This window comes from Prinia subflava, chromosome 8, assembly GCF_021018805.1.
Source record: "Prinia subflava isolate CZ2003 ecotype Zambia chromosome 8, Cam_Psub_1.2, whole genome shotgun sequence".
NCBI lineage: Eukaryota > Metazoa > Chordata > Aves > Passeriformes > Cisticolidae > Prinia > Prinia subflava.
Window position 1 is genome coordinate 35829726 of NC_086254.1, and position 16425 is coordinate 35846150.

Here is a 16425-nt window from a genome sequence, read left to right on the forward strand (position 1 = left end):
AGAGCAGGAGGCTCTGGTGGTTCTGGGGTTCTCTCAGGCTCTGCCCCCCTCGGGTTCTGCCCTTGGGTGTGGTGGGGAGGCTTTGCTCAGGTTTGCCTTTTGTTTCCCCTTTATTTATTTATTATTACGTTTTAAAGCTTTTCCTGCAGCCCTTCCTTCTCTTGTCATTTAATTGTCCAAGTTCCCTGAATACTTGTCACCTGCCTGGGGGTAGAATTTGAGACACATCAAAGGGAGCTGAGCTTCTGCAGGTGCTGAGCGAACATCCTCTGGGAGCTGGGGAGAGATTAAACAGCAAGGAAAAACAACTGCTGCACTCAGGTTTGTCCAGGAGGTAAAATGGAAGGGCTGGGGGAGAGCGAGGGAAAAGCAGCAATATTTGCTCTCCAGAAAATGTCTGCCCCTTGCCTGGGAGGGGGCTGGTGTGGGGGTCTCTCCGTGTGGTGAGGCCTGGAGGGAGCTGGACGGGGGAGCAGAGGCTGGAGCAGCTCTCAGCAGCAGCGAGGGGCTCCGTGCACTGATCTCGGCTTTGTTCAGCTGCTGCTCGGGCCTGGGCTGTGCCCTGCTGCAGGGACTCAGCTCCTGCCCTGCTGCTGTCTGCAGGGGCGGGGAGCAGTGGCAGGGGCACACGAAGGGGCAGAGCTGGTGGCACAGCTGGGCTGGCTTCCCCGACTGGGAGGGCACAGGAGGGCAGGAGGGTCCGGGCTGTGCCCACCCTGCGGCGCCCGCAGCTCGGGTGCTGCTGCCTGCTGCTCATGGCTGAGTCACAGCTCAGCAGGGGCAAGGAAGGAGTTCTCAGCTTTGTCTTTGGGAGTGATACAAAGCAAATGGAATAAATCCCAGCAGTGGCATTGTTTGTGGTGGCAGGCCTGGATCAAGGCAGGGCTTGGAGAGGTGTCCACCACAGCACCTCGGTCTGTGGTGGAAGCCAGTGCCAGCTGCACCCCACAGGCCTTGGCAGAGCAGCCCTTAGGGCTGCTGGGGGCTGCCCTGGCCCTAGTGGGGCCTGTGACCAGCCCTCTAAGCCTTGGTGGACCTGCACTCAGGGAGGAATGGATTTTTGGGGATGTTTATTTTTGTTTAAAACCCTTATAGCAACAGGCATTTTGTTGCAAAAAAATATCTCCATACCTTATCTTTTATAAACATCCCAAATAACCCACCTAAGATATTCTCCTCCACTTCCCTGAAACACCTTAGGCTTTGATGCTGCTGGTGGGTCAGCCAGTGTGGGATGCTGTGCCCCAGCATCCAGCATATCCATATGCCAGCAGGGATGGATGCCCTGGTTGGGGGGTGAGGGGAGCTGGGCACTTTGGGGAGCAGCCAACTGCAGCTCTCCAGGTCCTTTAGTGCCCAGGGTGCAGTGCCAGGTGCAAGGGGGCAGTGCCAAGGTGGGAAGCTCATGGAAGCCTCCATGTGCTAGTGGGTGCATTGATTTCCTGCAGCACTAGTGATCAGTCAGATTTTCAGGTGTCCAGTCAAAGGGAAAGCTTAGCTTTACTCTGTATCTCTGACCGGTGAGAGGTCAGAGTCTGCTAGAAACACCAGTGCTGGGGATAGTGTAAGGAAGCCCCCAAAGATCTATTTTCCAGCTGTGGGTTTTCATGGTTAATACAGCAGTCTCCCACACCTCTTTCCAGCCAGATAATCTGTCTTCCCTCAGAAGGGAGATGAACAGCAGCATAAATTGCAAAATTTATGAGCCCAAAAAGACATTTGCAAGAGCAATTCTCTTCCTTGAGCTCCTGCCTGTTTCACTTACAGATCTGCTGCTCTTCTCCTGTGAATTTGTAGCATTTTCTCCCATGCAAATGAATTTTGAGGTGTTTGGGGGGAATGTTGGCCTCTGTTGGCTGAGGATGTTCAGTCGGGAGAAGAGAAGGCTCCAGAGAGGCCTTAGAGCCCCTTCCAGGGCCTAAAGGGGCTCCAGGAGAGCTGGAGAGGGACTGGGGACAAGGGATGGAGGGACAGGACACAGGGAATGGCTTCCCACTGGCAGAGGGCAGGGATGGATGGGATATTGGGAAGGAATCGTTCCCTGGGAGGGTGGGCAGGTCCTGGCACAGGCTGCCCAGAGCAGCTGTGGCTGCCCAAGGCTTGGAGCACCCTGGGGTGGTAGAAGGTGTCCTTGCCCAGGGCAGGGCTGGAACTGGATGAGCTTTAAGATCCCTTCCAACCCAAACCATTCTGGGATCCCAGACAGCTGGACTGGCTCTTGAGAAGGACTCAGATGTGATGAAGTGTTTCCATGTGTCCTTTCCCTTCCCTGCATGGCATTTATCAGTTTCTGGAGGCAGTAGCTGGACCTGGGCTGGGAGGATCTCATCTGGAAGTGTTGCTCCCTTTCCTGGGGGCCTTTGGGCCGAGGTGGGGCTGAGCTGTGCAGTGCAGCTCAGAGTGCAGAGGCACACACCCCATGGAGCCATCCCAGTGCTCCAGCGGGAAGGGGGAGGCTGCTGGGCACCGGGGCTGGTTCCTGGGTGGTTCCTGAGCTCTCCTCCGTGCCGGCTCTGCAGCAGGGCCGGTGCTGCCGGCAGGCCCGGGTGCAGTGGCTCCTGCGGGATGCTGGTCGCTAAGCAACCGGCAGAGGTGGAGCTTCTCGGGTACCATTCCCAGCGCATCCCTGCCTGCATCCCTGCCCGAGCCCGGCCTGCCTGCCTGCTCTGGCACTCCCACATCCTCCCAGGCAGCTCAGTAGGAGCTCCTGCTGCCCACACCACCCTGTCCTGGGGCAGGAGAGCACCCCAGGGTGTCCTTGGGCATCACTAAACGCTGATTTGGGATTTCTCTGCCCAAGATCACCCAAACCCTTCCCTGAGGAAGGAAGATGTCTTGAAGCTCTGTTGACTGTTTTGCATGGGATTCCCACCTCAGCAGTACTTGCCTGGCTCTGGGAAGCAGGGCCAAAAGAGGGGAGCCCCAAGGCTCCTGCACCCTGAGACTCCCTGCAGTCCTCTGGCTGGGCTGGTGTGTGGGTGAGCTGGCTGTGGAATGCTGCAGGAGCAGCTCTCCCTCTGGCAGTTGTGCCTAGGGAGCCTGGGGGCCTTGGGTCTTCCTTAGGCTGTTTTGTGACAGGGACACTCAGGCTGGCACAGGAGGGCTGGGTGTCCCTCAGGGTGACCCCAACCCTGTCTGGGTATGTTGTGGCCTTGGCTTCTGTTTCTTTGTGCCCTTCCCAAGGCTGGGTGTTTGGCTCGGGTGACATCCTGTGGGTGGGAAGGAGCCTTCCCTGTCTGCCTGGAGGATGGGGAGGATGTTTTGGGCTGGCTTCAGCCCTTCAATGCCTCCCTAGGGCTGGTTCATGGCATGCCATGGCACTGGAGGATGTTGTGTTCTGAGTGTCCCCAGCCTTGTCCTTGTCCTGTCCATCCAGTGCTCCTTGCTGGACTTTGCTGGAAGAGCTGAAAGCCCCAGCAGTGCCATCAGATCATGAATTTCCCCTCTCTCCACTCCTGGTTCATTCCCCACTCTGCTGACTGTGCAAGCCATGCCTTTTGAAAGGTCAGTATTTCCCTAGAAGAGGCACATTCCTGGCTTTATGAGGCTGCCTGGAGTGATGGAGGGGACAAGCTGGGCAACCTTTGGCTTTGCAGGAAGCCCCACGGGACATCCAGACCCCTGGGCCCTTCCCTGCAGCAGTGGGCGGGGATCAGGCAGTGGGGTGGGTTTGGCTGTGCAGGCACAGGGAATGCCTGGCTTGCTGTGGATCCTGCCACGAGGATCTGTTCTTGATGCACCCCCTGCTCCCAAGTGCCACACTCATGGGATCCTGTGCTCTGGGCTGAGTTTCGGGGTCCCTGTGAGCCTGCAGGCTGGTGTGGCTGTGCTGGCAGGAAGGGGCTGTGTGACAGCTGTCCCCAGGCAGGGAGGGGACTGGTGAGAGCAGGGGTGGCTCTCAGGGAGCCAAGACTCTGCCTGGGAGCAGAGGATGGCTTTTCACCACTGGTGACAGAGAGAAACTTCTGCTTGTGCTGCTGAGTGGCTGTCCCAGGGAGAGAGTGAGGGAACTGGGCTGGAACTGGAGAGCTCTGGAATAGCATCATCCCTGTGTCACCTCCATGGGCTGTGGGACTCTGGAGCTGCTGGGCAGGTGCAGCCAAGGCCCTGGCATGGCTGAGGGCATCAATTGGGCTTGGCTTTTGGAGGTGAATTAGGAGGGGTGGGTGGCACCTGTGGGTGCCAAGGAAAGCAGGGAAGTCCCCAGAGCCCTGGCAGGCAGGCTGGGGTCTGCCCTGAGGACAGTGCTGTGACACCCGAGCTCAGTGGTGGCACATGATGCCTGTGGTGGTGCTGCTGGTCTCATCCTGCTCTGGTGGGAGAAACCAGGGGGGACTGGGGGCTGCAGTCTGCTGGCTCTTCCCCCTCCCTGCTCCGGGGTGTCTGGGCTGCGCTTCCATCTGGGGAGGCACTGGGTGCTTGCAGGGGCTGACTCACAGCTCTCCTGCCCGCCAGCTGGGGCATCTTCATTTGAGCGTTAATGAGGTTGTGGAAGGTGTTTCTTGGCTTCTGAGGGGACACAGCAACTCATTCCTGGTCTTATTTACTCAGCTGAGAGGTGTCACTCAAAAGGGTAGGAGTGAAACCTTGTTTGAAGTGGCCCCAAATTTCCCGTGTCTGGCAAAAGGAGCGTGTCCTGCCGTGTGAGAGGGAGCTGGGAGGACGCTGCCTTCGCATGCTGGAGGGCTCAGAGGAGGAGGAGGCGCCTCAGCCCCATCCCCCTGGGAGGCAGCAGAGGTTGTGCTCCTCTTCCCTGGTTTTTCCCGGTGCCAGAAGGGTTGGGGCCAGAGCAAGCTGGAAGGAGGGTTTGGTCTCTGGGGATGGGCTCTGCCCTGGCTGTTCTCAGCACTGGCAGCTGGCATGGTGAGCTGCCATCACTGCCTGACTCCAGCCTGGCTCAGGGGATGACTCCCTGTCAATTTGGTGGCTTCTTTTCCCCCCCCTAACTTTCTCATGATTCATTTTTGACATGTGGCACAATGCCTCTGGAGCTGCAGGGATGCTGATCTCGACTTCCAGGGTGTAGTTTTGTGGAATAAGCTCAAGCTGCTCTATTAACCCCAGATCAGGGGCTGGCACCGTGGGCAGGAGGTCAGTGCTTGTCCCCTGCAGGCGAGGATGCCAGGGGAGGAGGAGCTGTGCAGGGGAGGCCCGTGCTGCCTGTCAGCAGGGTCAGATGTCCCTGCGCTGCCTGGCTCGGGCATGATGAGCGAGCAGATGTCTGGGCTTCTGGCAACTGCTGACATCATGTAAATCCATAATTGCCCAAACACACATTCAACACGTGTCAGTTCAGGCTGGGCTGCCTGCAGGAGAGCAGGGAGGTGGGAGAGCCCCTCACCACGGGTTTGTTTTGGGTGGTGGATCCCGAAGCTTGTGGAGGTGTCACACAGGATCGCTGCCCTCACATGTGTGTGTTCCCGTGAGATCACCCCACCCTTGCTGCCTTTGCTCTCCTGTTTTTCCCCACTTGACCCAGTTCTTCACTTGGCAGCTCCAGCCTGGCTGTCACACTCTGTGTCAGTGACGAGCCGCTGTCTGCTCTGTCTGCTTCAGTGGTGCTCGCTGGTGCCTCAGCCTGGGCTTGGCTCCTTTTCCCTGGCTCAGCATCCCTGGGGAACTCCAGGTCAGGTCAGTGGAGCTGAGCACACCAGCTCGACAGCCCGAGCTTGCCGGGCTGGCTCTGGGCAGGACAGCCCCCACCTGTCTGGACAAAGGTGTCTGAAGTCACCAGCAAAGCCCTACAGGGCCTGTCCCCAGGAAGGGACCGGTCCAGCCAGCCTGGAGGAGCCCTTCCTGCCCTCCCTGGTCAGGCAGGCTCTGGGTTGGGACTGTCATCTGTGCCAGAGGGACAGGAGTGGACGTGTCCCAGTGGTTTCCCTGGGAGCAGCCTGCCATGGTCAGCCCATGGTGATTTCTTCCACCAGAACCAGCAGGTTCAGACCTCTTAGCTCTTCCCCTCCTGAACTGCAGAATCATTCAGCTTGGAAAAGACCTCCAAGATCTTTGACTCCAACCTGTGACTGATCACCACCATCACAAACAACAGTTTGTCAACTAAACTGTTGCCACATCCAGTCATTTCTTGACCACCTTTAGGGATGGAGACTCCACCACCTGCCTGGGCAGCCCCTTCCAATACCTGGCAACCCTTTCAGTGAAGAAATTTTCCGAAATATCCAATCTGAAACTGCTGGTGCATCGAGGCCATTTCATCTCATCTGTCCCCAGTCTCCCCCTGGCTCCCCCCTCCTGTCAGGGAGTTGGGCAGAGCCAGAAGGTCCCCGCTGAGCTTCCTCTTCTGCAGACTGAGCCCCTTTCCCTCAGCTGCTCCTGGTGCTCCAGCCCCTTCCCCAGCTCTGTTTCCTTCTCTGGACCTGCTCCAGACCCTAAAGGTCTCTCAGAGCGTGACACAGCACCTGAGATGAGGAGCTGGTGCTTCCTGGTGTTGTGCTGCCGTGGGGTGGGACAGTTGAGGTCAGGTTGGCAGGATAAGGTGACAGAGCTCACCTGGGCTGGTGTGAAACCTTCTCACAGGCTGGGGACCAAGGCATCTGACGTGAAGAGGGAATGCTCACGCTGCCCTTCAAGCTCCCGTGTGATGTTTTTGAGCTCAATACCATCCTGCTGGGCTGGAGAACAACGTGCTCTCCTGGTCTGACATCCTTGCAAAGGCTGCTGGCCAAGGGCTGGGAGCTTGGGGGGGGCTGGGGGCAGTGTGGCCGTGGCCCTGTGCGTGTGTGTGGGGACAGGAGTGGATGTGTGGGGGAGGCCCAGGGGAGCGGAGGGACGATGCCTGCAGGCACCTCGTGGCTGCAGGGAGGGTGGGATGAGGTGGGTGATGGTGGCAGGGGAGCAGCAAAGCCTCTCCAGCACCCCAGGTCTGCCTGCTCCTGTGGGAATTGAGGTGCCCGTGGGATGGGGTGTGAGGCCAGCAGGGAGCTGCTTTACTGTAAATGGAGAACAGCAGGAGAGATTGTGATTGTCTGGGAAAAGAATTGGAGGCTAAAATACCCATCTGTGTGACTGACTGAGGAACAATGAGGAAACAGTTGGATCTGAGGAGGGAACATGGAGAGGGGGATTGAGAGAAGTGTGTGGGGTTGAGGGGCCAGAGAGCAAATTTTGGTGCTGTGATCACAAAGCTGCTCTGTCCCAGCTAACAGGGCCCTGCAGGACTGAGCAGAGAGGAGGAGGGAATCCCAAGGTCCATCCAGCTGCGGGCAGCAGGATCTGTTCCCTTCGGGAGCAGCCAAGACCCTGTGGGCAGGAGGAGGAACCGAATGTGTGGGGTTGGGCCCCGGCAGCGCTCGGTGCCCAGCTGCCTCTGCTGGGTGCTCAGAGGAGCTGCTGGGGCTGCAGGGACCTCCCTGGGCAGCTCCACAGGGCTCTGGAGACCTGCTGCTCTCCAAAAGCTTCCAGATCAGCCCTGGGAAGGGCCAAGGCTGGAACCTGATGGACCTGAGCAGGCACTTCCACATGGGGTGGCGTCAGGTCCTGCTGGATGGACGGTGGCTGTAGAGGGCTTCTGTGACCCACCAGGACTCTTGGCCTCTCCGTGCAGGACTGAGCTGTCACTGCCACTGCATCTCTGCAGGGCTGGTCCATGGGGGTCACTGGGGACAGTGGGGAGCTGCACAGCTTCAAAGAGTGGAAAGGCAGAAGGAGCTTTGCCCTGGCTGCTCAAGACAGGGACAGCAACAGCCCAGATCTGGAGGGAGGGAGGGAGGTTTGCTGAGATGGAGAACAACTCTCTAAGCTGAGGAGGATAAAGCCCTAGCACAGGTGGTGGTGCAGGAGAGGAGTTATGTAATTCCAGAATGGTTTGGGTTGGAAGGGACCGTAAAGCTTGTCTTGTCCCACCCCCTGCCATGGGCAGGGACACCTTCCACTATTCCAGGCTGCTCCAAGCCCCGTCCAACCTGGCCTTGATCACTTCCAGGGATCCAGGGTCAGCCACAGCTTCTCTGGGCAGTGTGTGCCAGGGCCTCACCACCTTCACGAGGAAGAATTTCTTCTTAACATCTGATCTAAATCTCTCTTCTTTCAGTTTGGAATGGTTCCTTCTTGTCCTATCATTCTCTCTCCATGTAAAAAGTCTCTCTCTCTCTATTTCCAGTGCCCCTAGGCATGGGAAGGGTCTCCGAGGTCTCCCTGGAGCCTTCTCCTCTCCAGGTGAGCACCCCCAGCTCTCCCAGCCTGGCTCAGAGCAGAGGAGCTCCAGCCCTCAGAGCATCCTGTGGCCCTGGGAGAGAAGCCTTATCCCACCCTCCTGCCCGCCGCAGGCTGTTCCAGGCTCGGGGCCGGGAGGGTGGCGGTGCTCCCTGTGCCGAGGTGGGTGGGTTAAAGCACCTCTAGAGCATTGTCTGGCCCTGCAGGGGGGCTGCAGGGGGCCCGGGGCTCCCGCGTCAGGCGCAGCCGGGCTGGCTCAGCGCGGTGAGTCAGCGCGGGGCCGGTGATTCACGGCGCTGCTGCGGGGATTAATGGGCTGCCAGGAGGGCAGCGCGGGGGGAGCCAGAGATGTTTTCCCTCTTTTATCGGCGTTTCCCCAGCCTGGCTGCCAGGTACAGCAGCTCTGAGCTGGGGAGATGTGCTCTGCCTGCCCAGGGAGCTCCGGCACATCCGGCACAACTGTAAATCACAGAATCACAGAATGCTTTGGGTTGGAGGGACCTTAAAGCCCATCTCATTCCACCCCCTGTCCTGGGCAGGGACACCTTCCACTGTCCCAGGTTGCTTCAAGCCCTGCCCAGCCTAGCCTTGGACACTTCCAGGGATCCAGGGGCAGCCACAGCTTCTCTGGGCACCCTGTGCCAGGGCCTGCCCACCCTCACAAGGAAAAACCTCCCCAGTATCTCATCTGACCCTGCTCTCAGCCATTGGGAAGCCATTCCTCCTTGTCCTGTCCCTCCATCCCTTGTTCCCAGTCCCTCTCCAGCTCTCCTTGAGCCCCTTCAGGCACTGGAAAGGGCTCTCAGCTCTTCCCAGACCCTTCTTTTTCCCAGGCTGAAATCCATTCAGCTATTCTGAACCAACCAGCATGTGGTTCAAAAATCTTATTTGGGCGTCTTTCCATGTCAGATACCCTCACCTGGAGCCGTAAGGACTGCGCACAGGTACAATCCTCTCAGGGCCTCGGCCCATCCTCAGTGCTGCAGCTCAGGGTGTGGTCAGAGGCTGTTGTGCATCCTCATCCTCAGGCTGGTGCTTCCCAGCCTGTTCTTTCCTCCTGAAGGGCTTTTGCAGAGCAGGTGCCCTGTGCCAAGCTGAATCCTGATACTGTGGGGGGGTTTTGGTTGCATTTTGCAAGTCATTGAGGAGTTCTCAGTTTGGGTGTTTGTCATGTCTGAGCTCTTGGATGCCAAAGGATTCTCCTCAGCTTTGTGGGGACACAAATGCTGTTGCTGTAAATTTGTATGGAAGTGAGACTGAGGAAATGTTTTCTTAGCAGAGTAGAGTCAAAGCCAGGTAAGAAAGGTTCTTCCAGGCTGCACCTCTTGCCATCCATCTCTGCCAAGACTGCTGTGGGCCAGTCCCAAGGGGGATGTCTGGCCAAGGTCCTTCCCTGGACGCTATTCCTGGCTTCTTTTCGATCTCCTTTGACACCTTTTAAGTCCTTTTGTGTATCTGTGAGATGCTTCAGAGGATGGAAATTTCCAAGTTCCAGTTTTCCCTGCAGCAGCTGGAACCCAGCTAAGCCACATGTGCTGTAGGGCTCAGGACAGAGTTTCAAACCCTCAGGTTTAGGGGTGGGTGCTGGGGGCAAGTCTGGAGACTTTGGTACTTTGGGGTTTGTGCAGGAGGGGTCAGGGCGTGTTGGCTCTGTGGTGGTGACACTGCATTAATGTGGATAAACCACACATAGTAAACACAGCCTGAACTGCAAACAGGCAGGGAAAGCAGCCTGGGCAGGGCTGATCACTGCTCAGTGACAACCAGGAACCTCTAAAGGGTGTTAAACAAGAGGGAATGGGAGTAAAGCCATTCCCCAGGATGGGATGTGGGCACTTCTCACATCCCTCAGCAATGGGGCTGAGGGTTCCCAGCTCCTGGGGGATGTGGGGACCTGATGGGGGGCTGGCAGCATGTGGGGCTTGGAGGTGGCCATGGGGCAGCTCCACTGCTGGTCCTCCAGGCTTGCTGGCGTGGCCTGTCCCGTCCCTGTCTCCTCCATGGAGGGTGGGGAGGGCTGATAGCACCTCTCCTCTGTGCCCGTGAGGTTTATCCCACACAAGGAGCTGCTCTGGGGAAGTGGGGTGCTCCCCCAGGACCTGCCAGGTCCTGGATCTGGCCAGCACAGTTACTGGGGAGCTTTGCTGTTTTGGTTGCATTTTGCAAGTCATTGAGGAGTTCTCAGTTTGGGTGTTTGTCATGTCTGACCTCTTGGATGCCAAAGGATTCTCCTCAGCTTTGTGGGGACACAAATGCTGTTGCTGTAAATTTGTATGGAAGTGAGACTGAGGAAATGTTTTCTTAGCAGAGTAGAGTCAAAGCCAGGTAAGAAAGGTTCTTCCAGGCTGCACCTCTTGCCATCCATCTCGACCAAGGCTGCTGTGGGCCAGCCCAAGGGGGATGTCTGGCCATGGTGCTGGTCCTGTTCCAGCTCCTGGGGAGCTTTGCTTCAGTGAGAGTCCAAGGAGTCATGGGGACCCCAGGCCTGCGGAGCACTGTCCAAGAGAAACTGGAAACCACAAGGATAGATATCAGTGAGGTGTGGGAGGCCCTGGAGGCTCCCCAGAGCAGTGGGACACCCCTGTCCCACGAGCCCTGGGGCATGGCACAGCATGTCTTGTCTCTGGGGCAGGGGTAGGTGACAGGACCCCGTGTGGGTAGCACTGGGGGGGCTGGGTTGGTCTGGGGGCTTCACTGCAGTACAGTTTCAGCTCTGGGGCAGGACTGAGGTACCTTCTCCTCTGCACCTGAGTCTCCTCTGTGTCCCACTGTCCCAGGGTGTCCCCCACGAGGAAGGTCAGAGCTGGTAAAGGAGCCCATGTGCTGCTCCCCACCCTGCTGCAGCTCTGAGCTCACTCACTTTCTCTTCTCCTCACTCTGATCCCTCTTGCATCCCTTCCCTTAAAAACATTTGTCTCTTTTCTCTGATAATTGCCTGTGAGGCCTGAGCACCCCCGAGGCCTGTGAGGTGCCCTTGCCTTAGCAAAAGCTGAAAATCCTCTTTCCTCCCAAGCCTGGGCACCCACAGAGGGGCCATGTCCTTCTCTGCAGCATCTTGGGATCTGCTGTGCCATGGGTACCAGGGGGATGTTTCCATGCATAGCAGAGGGTTCCTCAACTGCCCTGTGGATTCTCCTTGGAGCTGTGGGTCCTCCCCAAGGATGCTGCTCCCTGGTGTTCCTGCCCTGGTGGATCCCATGAGTCTGTGGCCCTGCCCCTGTTCCTTAGTGTGGTGTGGAATCCTGGCATGGACAGGAGGCCTGTGTTGCACATGCTTGTGTCATTTAGTCTCATTTGGGGACACTCTGGAGTTTTTCAGGGTCCTGGTCCTGTTCCAGTCTGTCAGTGGTGGAAATGGGGCTGAGCAGCCACAGGGCCCCCTCTCCGTGACAAACATGGCTGGGAGAGGGTCAGGTGGGGAGGAATCAGAGGGAAGCCTGCACTGGTGTCTGTAGATGTTCAGAAAGTGTGAGCCAGGCATCCCAAAAACGGGGAACTGGGCTAAACCCCACAAGTATTCAAATACTCCAGTGAGTGCTCTGAGGAAGGTGCTGAGGACAGAGCTGAGCACACATTGACAGGTCCAAGTGGGGTGTTTTGGGAAAACACTGGTGTGGGCCTGGATCAGCTGTGCCACGCCAGAGCTCCTGGCCTCCCCAGTGCTCCCTTCTCGTGCTCACACTGGGGAGGGCAGCAGGGACATGTGTGGGGACAGTCTCCCTCTGACTGCGTGTAACCAGGGTGCCTGAGGGTGCCTCTGGAGGTTACAGGGAATGATGGATTTAAACCCTCAAGGACTGGTGGGGTGTTTCCCTGTCAGGGGCCTGAGATGGCAGCTGGGTATAGGATGAGGCTGGTCCCAAATGCCAACATCCCCCACCTGGGTGAGGGGCAGGGAGGGTGCCTTGCTGTGACTGAGCCCCGTGTGCCTCAGTTTCCACTGTCAGGATTCGGTGCGCTCCGGGAGGGGACATAGGGAGGCCAGTGCAGCACCTCTTGGCCAGTCTGGTCCCCACAGTCCCCCTCCCAAGCAGGGAGAGCCACCATACCCCCGGGCTCCAGAGCCAGCCCCGAGCAGGGCTGGTGCAGCCTGGGGCCCGGCCCATGTTCCACTGCCCCAGGCACCCTTCCCCTGGCCCTGAGCTGTGCCAGCCCTTCCTCTGCTCAGGAGTGCAGGGCGGTGAGACAGCCCCTCCCAGCAGTGCCCCCAACACCTCCCTCCTTTCCTGTGGGCATGCCAGAGTGTCCAGGGCGGGATGTGCCTAGGGCTAGTTTGGGTGATGTTTTTCAATTGATTTTCCAGCCTTTCCAGCACAGCAGGGATTGGCTTTGCCAACCCTCCCCTCCCTCCACCCCAGCTTTATTGCTACCAAATTAATGAGGAACGTGTTGGTGCTTGAAGTCAGAGGCTCTATCAGCAGCTCTCTGCCTTCCTCCAGTTCCCAAATGCCTCCAAAAGGATGGCTGGCAGCTTTGCCAGGGCGATGGTGCAGGGATGAGACCAGTGCCTGCCTCTCTGCCCCCTCAGCATCCTCTACTGGGCACTGAGGGCTTCCTGGGACACTCAACTGAAACCAAAGCCCAATTCAACCCTGACTCTTCCAGGACGTGAGCTGTGTCCCACTGTGGTCCGAGGGAGCTGGCTCTGCTTCCCTGCCTGAGTCACCAAATCGTGCTCCAGGTGGCAGTGGGGGATGCAGGCAATGCCCTCCTGTGCCATGTGGGATCACAGGAATGTGAGGAAACGGTGCCATGGGGTCAGCAGGAGCAAGGGAGGACCCTCCAACAGCACTGCCTGTGCAGGAGCTCAGCTCAGTGCTTGCTTGGGGGGCACTTTTGGGGCAGGGGGAGCACCTGTGGGGCTCTAAAACTGCCCCTTTGCCCAGGAGGTGTTGAGGTGTCCTGGTGTGGTTTCGTGGTGGGTGAGGAGGTGCAGGATCAGGCCCAGGCCCATCTCCATGGGATGATTCAGGAACCAGGTGGGTTCTGGCTGAGCCTGTTGTCACCATGGTAGTTCAGAGGGCTCTTCTGGGGGGTGGCACTGTGGCTGATGTCCTTCTTCTGACCCCCTCCCTGCGCTGAAACACTGATGAAGGTCTCCTGGGCTCTGCCTCCCCCTCCTGCTGCCTGAGTTGGCCTGTGCCAGCCCAAGGCTTCACTTGCCTCTCCTTAGAGAGGAAATGTGGGAGCTTGTCCCTGGTGTGCCAAGAGGAGGGGCCCAGGCTCTGCTCAGCAGTGCCCAGGGACAGCCCCAGGGGCCACGGGCACAAAGTGACACACAGGAGGGGCCCTCCAAGCTCAGGAGACACTTGTGCACTGGGAGGGTGGCCGGGCACCGGTGCAGGTGCCCAGGGAGGTGGTGGAGTCTCCATCCCTGGAGAGACTCAAAAGCCACCTGGACACATCCCTGGCACCTGGCTGTGGGTGGCTCTGATGGCAAGGTGACCTCCAGAGGTGCCTCCAGCCTCAGCCAGCCTGAGATCCACTTCTGGAGCACAGTGCAGGGGTTCAGCAGGCACAGTGGGGTCCTCCCTGAGCACAGTGAAGGTGCCACAAAGCCCAAGTGCCAGCAGGACCCCCTTTGAAACCTGTAGCTGGTTACATCTCCCCAATCCTTGTGAACCCTGGGGGCCTCACCACTCATGGAACCACTGAGGTTGGAAAGGAATTCCGTGTGTGAAGTCCAACCCTTACCCCTGCACTGTCAAGGCCACCACTCACCCATGTCCCCAGAGTGCCAAATCTTTATGTCCTTTAGATTCCCCCAGGGATGGTGACTCCACCACTGCCCTGGGAAGCCTGTGTCAGTGACAGACCAGCCTTTCCAAGATTTTTGGAGCCAAGAAGAGTTTCCACAGGACCCTCTGCAGTTAGTGGGTAGTGGATGCAGTGGGTCCCTTTCAGCCTGGCCTGAGCCCCTTTCTCTGGGTCCATTATTGCTTCCTGCCAGGGATGGAGGGAAGATCCTTCCTGCCCTTGTTTTCCCCAGGCTACCTGATGGAGCCACCCAGGGACTCTGTTCAGTTGTGGGTGACACCAGCCCTGACCAGCACTCAGCAGCCTGGAACTGGTAGCCCTCAGCCCCAAACTCCAGTGGCTGCACCCTCCTGGGGAGTTGGGAAAGGGGGAGATTCAGGGCTGGAAGATGCTGAGGCTGCCTAGGCACAGTGGGTGCACCCAGGGGGGCCACAGGGTCTGGGGGAGCTGCAGGCCCTGCTGGCCCCTGGCCTGCCTGAAATGTGGGGATTGCACTGCCGAGGTGTTCGATTAGGGTGCAGACCAGGCAAGGATTTTGGAGGAGTATGAGTTTGCTGGGAAGTGTGGGGTTGCTGGTTCTCCGTGGCTGCAGGCTTCTGTGTGTCAGAATGGGACCCCCTGGGTGTCCCAGTTCAGTGGCTCAGGAGTCCCTGTGGAGGTGCCCAGCCTCGGGGAGGGCTGTGGGGGCTGGGACCCCTTTCCTGCCCGCCTGGTTCCCCCAGGGCTGGTGTTCCTGGCTGAGGGAACAGCCCATGAGCATCCCAACCCATGGGTGCCACTTGGGGAGCTCACACTGGTGAGCAGCGGGGCAGTCTGGGATTCTCCTCCTGCGTACAGCATGGTCACCCAGACAGTGAGTGCCCGTATCCCCACAGCCAGAGCCTTTCGGGAGTCTCCCAGCAAGTCCCCGGACTTGTGCTTTGTCCCCTTGGGTTCCTGATGGCTCGGCATGCCCAGGATTTCCATCAGCATGTGCCAGAACTTGTGGGTCCTGCCTGGGCACACCTGGCCAGGGTACCCCAGCCTCTGCCCCCGGGATCCCCCCGTGTCCCTGCCTGTGCTCTGGGTGTCCCCGGCACCCGGTGATAGCGGGACCTGTCGCTCTGCCCGGCGGGGTCAGTGCGGGGCTGCAGGAGCCCCCTGTTGCGCTGAGCACCCCTGCAGAGTGTCCCCCCGTGCCTGCTCCCTGGGGCTGTCCCTCCCAGGGGACCAGCGGGGGACGTGTGCCCTGCAGGCAGGGATGTGCCGGGTGTCACGCTCGGCACTTCACGCTGGACAGGGCCGATGAAAGAGCCTCTGTTCAGCCGCCGCTGCTGGGACAGCTCAGCTCAGCCCGGGGCGAGCGGGTTGCTGGGTTTTGATGTGTGTTTGCAGCCCCGGGACCCATGGCAGGGCCGGGGAGTGCAGGACAGTGCCGGGTTACCTTGGGATAAAGACGTGCAGCCGAGCTCTCCCGCCCTGCCGGGCGTGCGCAGGGAAGGATCCCGGCCCGGGATGAGTCAGGTGTTTGCGGGGACGGGGGGCGGTGGGGCTGGCATCGGCACCCCCGGGGGACGCTCTGGACACGCCCCGGAGGGCAGCCCGGCGCTGGGCCGGGAAGGAGCCCCGCTCCCAGCTCCCATCCCATCCCGGCTGCGGCTGCAGTGCACATCCATCCATCCGTCACTGCGCGGGGCGTGGGAAGAGGCGGCTCTGCAGAAAGCGCTGCCTCGGACGCAGCGCCAGCCCGGCGGGATGAGCCGCGCCGGAGCCGTGGGGAGCTGGCACCCAGGTAGGGCCCCAGGGCCGCTGCGCGATGCTCGGCCCTGCTGCTGCTGCCGCTGCCCCGGGCTTTAGCCAGGGGCGGGTGCCAGGGGACGGCCGGGGGGGATACGGCTCCTGGAGCCTGGGGGCGGTGGGGGTGCTTGGACTTGATCTTAGACGTCTTTTCCAAACTTGCCGGTTCTATGATTCTATGACGGGGCACTTTTACAGCTCGGGACACTGCAGATCTCTGCCCCTGCCAGTCCCCCGTGAGGAGATCAGGGTTCAGTGTCCGGGAGCAGGGGATCCCCTGTGTTTCTGATCCCCCCCTTCACCACAAACAGCTCATATGATTCTCTGGCCCTGCTGCAGAGCAGCACAGGAGAACTCTCAGGCTGCACTGCAGAACGGTTTGAGGATTTGTGCGTCCCATGCCGGGGGGTGAGGTCCCAGGGGTGGCTCTAGAGCCCAGGGATGGCACTGGGGCTCAGGGTGCTGTGTGCTGCCCGGGCTTTAGGGCTGTTTTCCTTGTTTCTGTGTCCCTGGAGGATTCCCAGGACCCCCTGCCGGGCTCCCCTCAGGTTTCCAGGATGGCTGCAAGGCACTGCCTTTGCTCCTGTTCCTTGCCAACTCAGCCCTGCCCGGTCAGGGTGCCGGGTGCCACAGCCCTGGTGAGCATCTCCGTTCTGCCTGGGGGCTGGCAGGTACCTGGCCCCCTGCCCAGTGCCATGCAGCCACTGCCACCCCCACAGG

At 59.3% G+C, this 16425-nt stretch overlaps 1 protein-coding gene across 9 annotated transcripts in view; it reads left to right on the top strand.

The window, feature by feature from the left end:
• The window catches only part of EPB41L1 (erythrocyte membrane protein band 4.1 like 1), a 65299-nt gene that overhangs the window by 15737 nt on the left and 33137 nt on the right, over positions 1-16425 (top strand). Inside the window, exon 1 of one of the 9 annotated variants that reach the window (XM_063404728.1) lies at positions 15345-15700. The exons of the other annotated variants lie outside the window; for them this stretch is intronic. The gene's annotated coding sequence lies outside the window, so the exon portion shown is untranslated. Of the gene's footprint in view, positions 1-15344; positions 15701-16425 lie in introns of those variants that run through there. 9 annotated transcript variants of the gene reach the window in all.